This window comes from Austrofundulus limnaeus, unplaced genomic scaffold, assembly GCF_001266775.1.
Source record: "Austrofundulus limnaeus strain Quisiro unplaced genomic scaffold, Austrofundulus_limnaeus-1.0 Scaffold101, whole genome shotgun sequence".
NCBI lineage: Eukaryota > Metazoa > Chordata > Actinopteri > Cyprinodontiformes > Rivulidae > Austrofundulus > Austrofundulus limnaeus.
The window spans coordinates 399,939-407,228 of record NW_013952503.1 but is presented as its reverse complement, the minus strand read 5'-3'; the positions used below and the strand labels follow the sequence as shown (position 1 = coordinate 407,228).

General features: G+C 41.6%; 1 protein-coding gene and 1 long non-coding RNA gene across 3 annotated transcripts in view; both read left to right on the top strand.

The window, feature by feature from the left end:
- dedd1 (death effector domain-containing 1) overlaps window positions 1-934 on the top strand; it is a gene marked incomplete in the record, with an annotated part of 16,224 nt that extends 15,290 nt beyond the window's left edge. Inside the window, 1 exon segment of the mRNA XM_014013409.1 lies at window positions 1-934.
- Window positions 935-4,365: 3,431 nt separating this feature from the next.
- LOC106521031 (uncharacterized) lies at window positions 4,366-5,582 on the top strand. 2 transcript variants are annotated; one of them, XR_001310623.1, is made up of 5 exons: window positions 4,366-4,477; window positions 4,606-4,700; window positions 4,846-4,907; window positions 5,040-5,075; window positions 5,206-5,582. It is a non-coding gene; the product is annotated as an uncharacterized LOC106521031 (long non-coding RNA). The 2 variants fall into 2 exon arrangements; XR_001310622.1 differs by lacking the exon at window positions 4,606-4,700.
- Window positions 5,583-7,290: the final 1,708 nt, after the last annotated feature.

The following is a 7,290-nucleotide window of genomic DNA, read 5'->3' as shown; positions in this document are numbered from 1 at the left end:
GTCTTACCTGCAACACCACCACGGAAAAAAGTTTAATTATTTTTGATTTAACTCAAATCTTAGAAAGAAATTGCCTTATTTTAAAAAACAGTTTAAATGTTAAAAAAAGGGGGGAGAGCAAAAGCACATCTGATTTTTGTAAAACAAACGTTAGAAATAAGCATGGAAGAGGGGGGGGAGGGGCTTTTTACCACAGTTTGACTTTTGTGTCCAACTTTGGAGAGCCTAAAAGTGAAATTCACAACTAGATAACACTGGAATTCTCAGTCCTGTGCACCATGATAACCCACCTCGTGTTTGCCGTGGTCAGTGGATACGGTAGATGACAGCAGTGATTAGGGATGGATCTCAGCAGACCATGGAAGATTCATCATCACAAGCTTGTCAGGAGCATCCCTGATAATGCAACGGTGGCTTGTGTCTGGGCTTCCAACGAGGCCTCAGCAAGTGCTCCTCTCAGCAAGTAAAGCACAGGACAGTGCGTCAGTCAATAGAAGTGATGTTGGAGAGATCAAAATCAAAAGTGCACATCCCAGCTCCACTCAGCCCTGCCATGTTGGCCCAGTAGAGTGGCTCACAGACAGCTGTCTACTCACCCTGCTGGAACTAATGCCTGGACTTCACTCATAGAAGACGATCAATAAGGCCTCACTCTTAAGTCCCTTCATACTGGCACGACTTAAGCAAGCAGACAGTGTCTGAAGTGAAAGTCTCTGCAGGGCCAAGCTGAGAGACCTGGGTGAACAATGGACACATTTCTATGTTTATTTTTCTGTGGTTTTGGTAAAAGTAATTATTGTATGTTTGTGTTGTTCTCTGATTCCAGGGAACATTTTTGTTAAGGTTTTTTTCTTTTCTTTTTTTTATAACTTTCTGTAAATCTTTATAAAAGTGGAAATTATTTCTGGTGAAAAATAAAAATTGAAAGGTCTCATCCTGGTTCTGTTCATTGACTGGGAAACTAAATAAAGTACTTCTGTTTAAAAATAGTATTTACATCATGTTAATTTTAGTTATTAAGCAATTTACTGAACTGTCTTATTATGGTCAAGTTAAAGTACMCTTTATCTGACCCAAATAATATAATGAAGTCCATTGAAGACAAATCATCACGCTTCAATCATTCATTAGAAGAAGCAAAAATGTTCTTTTTATTTTTAAATATTTATGTAGGTGTCAGCTAAAGAGTAACAATAAAATGTAAAAAAAGTACATTTTCTGGATGGTTTCTTGATGGAAGGACAATATAACCATTTCAAAAGAAATCATCCAAAACACCTAAGCTTTTGTTTTTCTACCTGAATCACTGAGATACGTCAGGACTTTATAAAATGTCCTCTCAGCATTTTAGCTRCACAATTTGGCATTTAAAAACAGACATCTTTACAAACCTAATAAAATTCRGCTCAAGTTAAAATACTCGGAAGACTGTTGAACAGAAGATACGTGCATTTATAATGCATTAAAATGTCTGCAGATATAGAACATAAATACATTTATTGTCTTATGTTTTTAAAATGTTGGTTTCATCGTTGCGTTGTGTCACAGTGTCAGTCAGCTTTAAGCATGGCCTCGTTGTCAGGTCAGTTAGGAGCACCCAGCTTCTAAAAGGCTGCTTTGTGTACAAATGGTTATATTATTGAGCTTCCATCATGAAGAACAGTAAGAGGGTCCAGCCCTCTGGGAGACACCTGATGGGGGTGTTTAGAGTATATGCCCTGTTTGATGGCCAGCTAAACTGCCTCAGGCTCGCCTTGGGGAAAACTGGGAGTTTATTTTTTTTTCTTCCTTTTTTTTAGAAATCCCCAGTTCTCATCACACCCAGCCTTAAAGCGAGAGCAGTGATGTGATGCCCACAGGTAGCCTCTCAGGCACTTTGTCTGAGAAGTCTGCAGAACTACAGAGGTCCAGCTCAAATGATGCTGCGGTGTTCTCAGAACCACGATTCCCTCGTGGCGGGCCTTTCCATGAGAGATCTGTTCGGTGGAAAAATGAGGTGCATATGTGGAGCACTCAGGAGCGTTTTGCTCACAGACTTCCAAGGACAAGAAATGCATCTAAACAAACTTTTTCATCAGGATGCMCTTCACCTATTCTCTTTTTAAATTCTGGCTCATTAGTTAATCTTCAGTCGTATGTTCTTTTCCCATTTCACCCAGACTTTTCAAGAGATTATTTCAAGTCCAGTCCTGCTTGCAAATAGCAAACCAAGTCAATTTAAACAAGTCTGACACCRGAAATGATTGTTTTTACATCTGCATGGGAATATCTTTATTCTAGCAAAGCATGGAGACTCTTTAACAGTGGGGACAAAGCAAAAGTTTAGATCAATGTTTCACAAACTATTTTCCTCAAAGCCCCCCTTTCTTACTTCCAAGCCAAACTAAGAACCCCCAATCCTGCTCCATTAGATGTGTACAACCTTTATCTCTTTATCAAAATAAAAGCAAATAGTTGCAATTTTTATTTATAAAAGGAAAAAAGAAACAAGTTATAGAGTTTGAATTATTTAAATTGACTTGCTTTGGTGATTCTTATATTCAAACAATAAATTGATATTTTCACAACCACTGATCAGACAAGGTTACAGGACCCTGCTTTCCTTTTGATGGGGTTCTGCGAAAAGGTTGTTAGCAGTGAATATCTTACCTGGTATAGTTAACTTTTTAATTTAGGACCAAAACGGTTTTGAAAAAAATTTAAAATATTTTTATTTAAGCACATTCTAACCCTGTTTAATAAACTTTTCTTTGTCAATCTTTGTATTACAGGTTTGTGTTTAGGTCTACAAAAAGGTTAAGATTTTGACAGACAAGGAGCCCAAACCAAGAAAACCTTGATGAATACTACTTCTAATCTTGAATCCATATTTCTTTTTAATGAATTTATCACTTTCAACACACTTTCCATCACTTCCAGCAGGGAATAACTTGGAATAAAACTCCCCTTGTTTTTTTTTCTTCTTATTGTTTTATCATCACATCACTGGACATTTGGTGAAATGAATGTTCAGTTTGTTTTCTAAACCACTTCAGTGAGACATCAGAGGTGGTTTTGTGTTCCTCGGTGCAAATGGTGTCAGGGTACAAAAGCTAATGTAGCGCCAGTTTTGTGTGGCAGGGGAGCGCTCATCATTCTCTTGTAGACTTTATTCCACTGTCCGCAGGTGTTCCTCCTACTGCCTTGATTGGATGGAGACTCAAGTCATCTCGTGGTAGCTGAAGCTTAAATCAGTCTGCTATCGAAACGTGTCATCTGAGGCTGATAGACACTATAGCTTTGTGTCGACCTGCGGGGGTTGCTGTTACTGTATGTATACCCTGCAGCACATCGCACATTCTTCTGATGGGAGAAATTTTTTTCTTGAGGAGAAAAAAAATTAATAAGGTCTTTCTTTAAAGCTGTCTTCCATCATTATAGCCCACAGTGGATGTTCGTTGTCAGTCCTTATAGATTCCTTGTAATTTTGCCTCAACGTGTGACAGCGTTTTGTTCAGAAATAGAAAGGAACTTGAGGAGCCTTTTGTTCAGTTTACACTGTATCATGCTTCAGCTTAAACATACAAGAGAAAGGGCTGCCTAACATACATTAACAGAAAACATATATATGTAATCATGAGCATCATTTGTAGGGGAGGGGGTTAGGAGTGTTATGACTTCACAATAATTTGATCCACTCAGCATACCCCCCCTTCACATAATATTACATCATTCGCTCTAAGAATAGAACTGCTTAATTGTTACACAGTAAAAGCATTACAATGTATTTTAACACCATAATATCCTGAATCATTTTACAAAAGTAATGATTCAATAAGAAATAGGCACACATTAACCCTCCCCCCCACCCCACAGGGCGTCTATACCTAAAGTTACGCCATTGCCTTCTGTCTTGATTAAAACTTTAATTAATCAATTTACCTGAGCTCGATTGACTAATGAACCCATAACTTGCAGATCAGTTCAGGCTAAATGAAAAATAATTATGTTGCATGAGTTCAGTAATTTATTTCAGTTAGGTTGATTTGGTTAATTAACTGATGTTAAACTAGGATGTTTGCCTGAATCGACAAATTTTATTTTAGCTTTTTGGAAAAGCACCTGGTTGTTTTAATAAAATAATACAATTGATTGAACTTCATCATAAAAAATGTCAGTATGTGTACTAGAATATTTAGAAATATTTCACTGCTGTTTAAAAATAATGTGGGCTCAAAACTGTTGGATCAAAACCAGGTGGGGGACCTGCATGTTCTCTCTGTGCATGTGTGGGTTTTCTTCAGGTAGGCCTGGTTTCTTCTCACAGACCAAAACATGACCGTTACGCTAATTGGTAACTCTGTCCCTGAGTGAAAGAATGTTGTTTGTTTGTCTCACTGTGTTCCTGTGATGGACTTGCAACCTGTCCAGGGTGTACCCCGCCCCTCGCACTGTGGCTGCTGGAGATGACCCCTGTGACTCAAAAAGGAAGAAGCAGGTAAAAAGATAATGGACAAATGGTAAAAAAAAAAAACTGTAACTGCTTGAGCTAATTTCAATTAAAGGTAAAAATTGATGTTCATCATCATCATAAACACTCGGCTCTTCCTTTTTTCCACTTGGGAGGTTCTGTGTCTTAGCTGTTCCTGCCGTTCTGTTGAACCACTCTTCTAATCTGAGAGGTCACAGTCTGCAGTGCTCCAAACCACCGACTGCATGAGGTCTTGACTTTGCACAACTCCTGCATTTCCTTTTTGTGCCCTTGGTGTTTCCGAGCATCTTGTGTTCCTTCTTTGTGATGTTACAGTCATTTGGGATCGTGTATCTGACACAAGTAACAGTTTGTTTTGGTTGTTCGGCCTGCAGGTGGCAGCACACTGATGCATGCTGCTCAACATGCTTCACATTCAAAACAGCAGGAGTTCATGGTGAGTATGCATCAGAATCAGCTGAAGAAGTTGTAGAACTTGGCCTAAAACCTGTTAGGAAACCAACTATTTCAACGTTTTACCTAAATAAGCCATTTTTCTTCGTAAATAATTTAATCATTTATTCTGCAGGGTCAGGACCTATCAGTCAGAATGTAAACATCACTTGTGAGTGGAATTTATGAAATCTTATAATAATTAGTCCTTTTTTTCCCCTGCTTTGTCTGGCTGAATCCCAACAAAATGACTGTCTTTTTTTTCTTCCACTAWCACGCACGCGCCTCTTTCTCCCCAGCAGCATCACCACAGCCATCGGGTTGTCATGGAAACCGCTGAGAGACACACGTCCAGGGTGAGAGATGGAGGATGGTGGGGGGTGGGGGGCAACGAGGGACACAGAAAGAAAGAGGGGGAGACATGAAAGGTTAGGGTGTTACCATATCCCCCCGCCATCAGCACCATCAGCACCACCTCCCAGTTTWAAAGCTGAGCCCCCAGCCCCGGTCCAGGCGGCCCCCCTATCACCCCGCCTTTCACCTTCCCCTGCCTTCAGCTCTCCATCCCTCCCTCTTGTCCAGACAGGCTGCTCGCGTGGCGGGGATGGAGACGTTCACCGATGGAAGCACTGGTAACAATAATACTAATAATAAACAAGAAGCCTTCTCTTCCTGCTCACATCTGCTCCCCCTCTTTTCTTCCCTGAAATCACAGTCTTGTTCAGTTCTGTCCAGTTGCAGACAGCAGAGAAATATCGCTCCTAATGATTCTGTTGTTGTTACTGTTGTTATTTGGGGCTGGGCTTTTTCCTCTCTTTTTCTTTTCCTTTCTTTTTATTGATTAGACAGGAGTGAATATGGCCGGGACAGCCCTCGCGCTCTGACTCTCCTCCTCTCTGTCTCTCTCGCGCGCTCCCTCTCTCTCTCCTCTCCTCCCTTGCTCCGTGGACGAATAGCGTCGTGTCTCCTCTCCTGCTCTGCATGTTGCAGATCATCGCGGGAATATTTGATTCTGAATGTGCTGCTGCTGGTGTGCGGAGCGTCAAGGCGCGCGCTGCACCTTCACGTGTAATTTGTGTTGTTCCACGATCATTGCGCACACGCTTTGTCTGATATAAACGAGCTGAAAAACAGGCTGATGCTTGTCCTGAATGCATTGTTTGATTTTGAACCCATGTGTGGTGATTTTGGGGGGTTTCTGATCGACATTTATGAATTTGTTTAGACTATTTTTGTGTTGATTGCTCGTTGTTGCGTCAATCCAAACTGGAAGCGCTCCGTCAAGGTTTTGCGCACAGGTCGTTTGCGCAACCTGCGCTGTTATTAGCGAGCATTCTGCAGCCTGTAGAGGCTCGCTGCCAGGTCTCTCCTGCGCTGTGGGCTTCTTAATCAATGTGGTCGATATCTGCTCGTCGGCACCCGTAGAAAGCACAATCCCACCGCAGGATGGAGGGTTTACCCGCCGCCGAAAGGAAATCGATGGACAGACTGAGTTAATTATGAGAAAATCAATTAAAAGGAGGGGAGCTGTGGAGGCTTTAAAAGCCCKAGAAGGCGAGCTCGCGCCGGCAGAGGAGCCGGAGGAGAGCTGCCGGGTGGAGGAGCGGTCCTCTCCGCTGCGTGCGCTCCGGCTCTCCGCTGCCGGTGTTCGGTCGCAGCTCTCCAGCTCTCCTGCGTCCTTGTGGCGCTCAGGCTCTGATCAAACCACCAACTTCCAGCTTTAACGCCTTTAAAACCTCCCAGATGAGCTTATCAGGATGATGAGCGCCTCGTTTGTCTCAGTTTCTCCCCCCGCGGATGTGAAGTTTCAGGTGTGACACCTTTCTGTCCGCTTGACCTTTTGTCGTATAAACACAAGATCTGTCATTTTCAGGCCTCAAACGGGACCTCAGAGTCCAGAACACGAGTCCTCCTGGATACTCATCTGGTTCTGAGGTCTGGATGGGAACGCGTAGGTCCAGGACGGATCCACGTCCCTCCTAAGTTTACAGAAGAGTTTCTGTGTTCTGATAATGTGCAATAATTGGACAAAAACTCGGAACTTAAGCAAACATCAAGTTTGAATAATTAAATGACTTTAATGCGTCAGCTTCAATGTCCTGATGACTTTTATCCTCATAAACCCACAACATAAACATCATTAACTGGCAGAAGGAGGAAGCTGTGTGAAGATTATATCAATTATTTAAAAAAAATCTGGTTTATTTCAGTCAGTTTGTAATTTTACTCAGATTTAACAGAGGACTTAAAAAGTCAAAGTCTTGTTGAACATGTACAGTTTCTGCTTTGGGATTATTTTATTTTACTTAATTCAGATCTATAGAGTCAAACACACACACACACACACACACACACACACACACACACACACACACACACACACACAC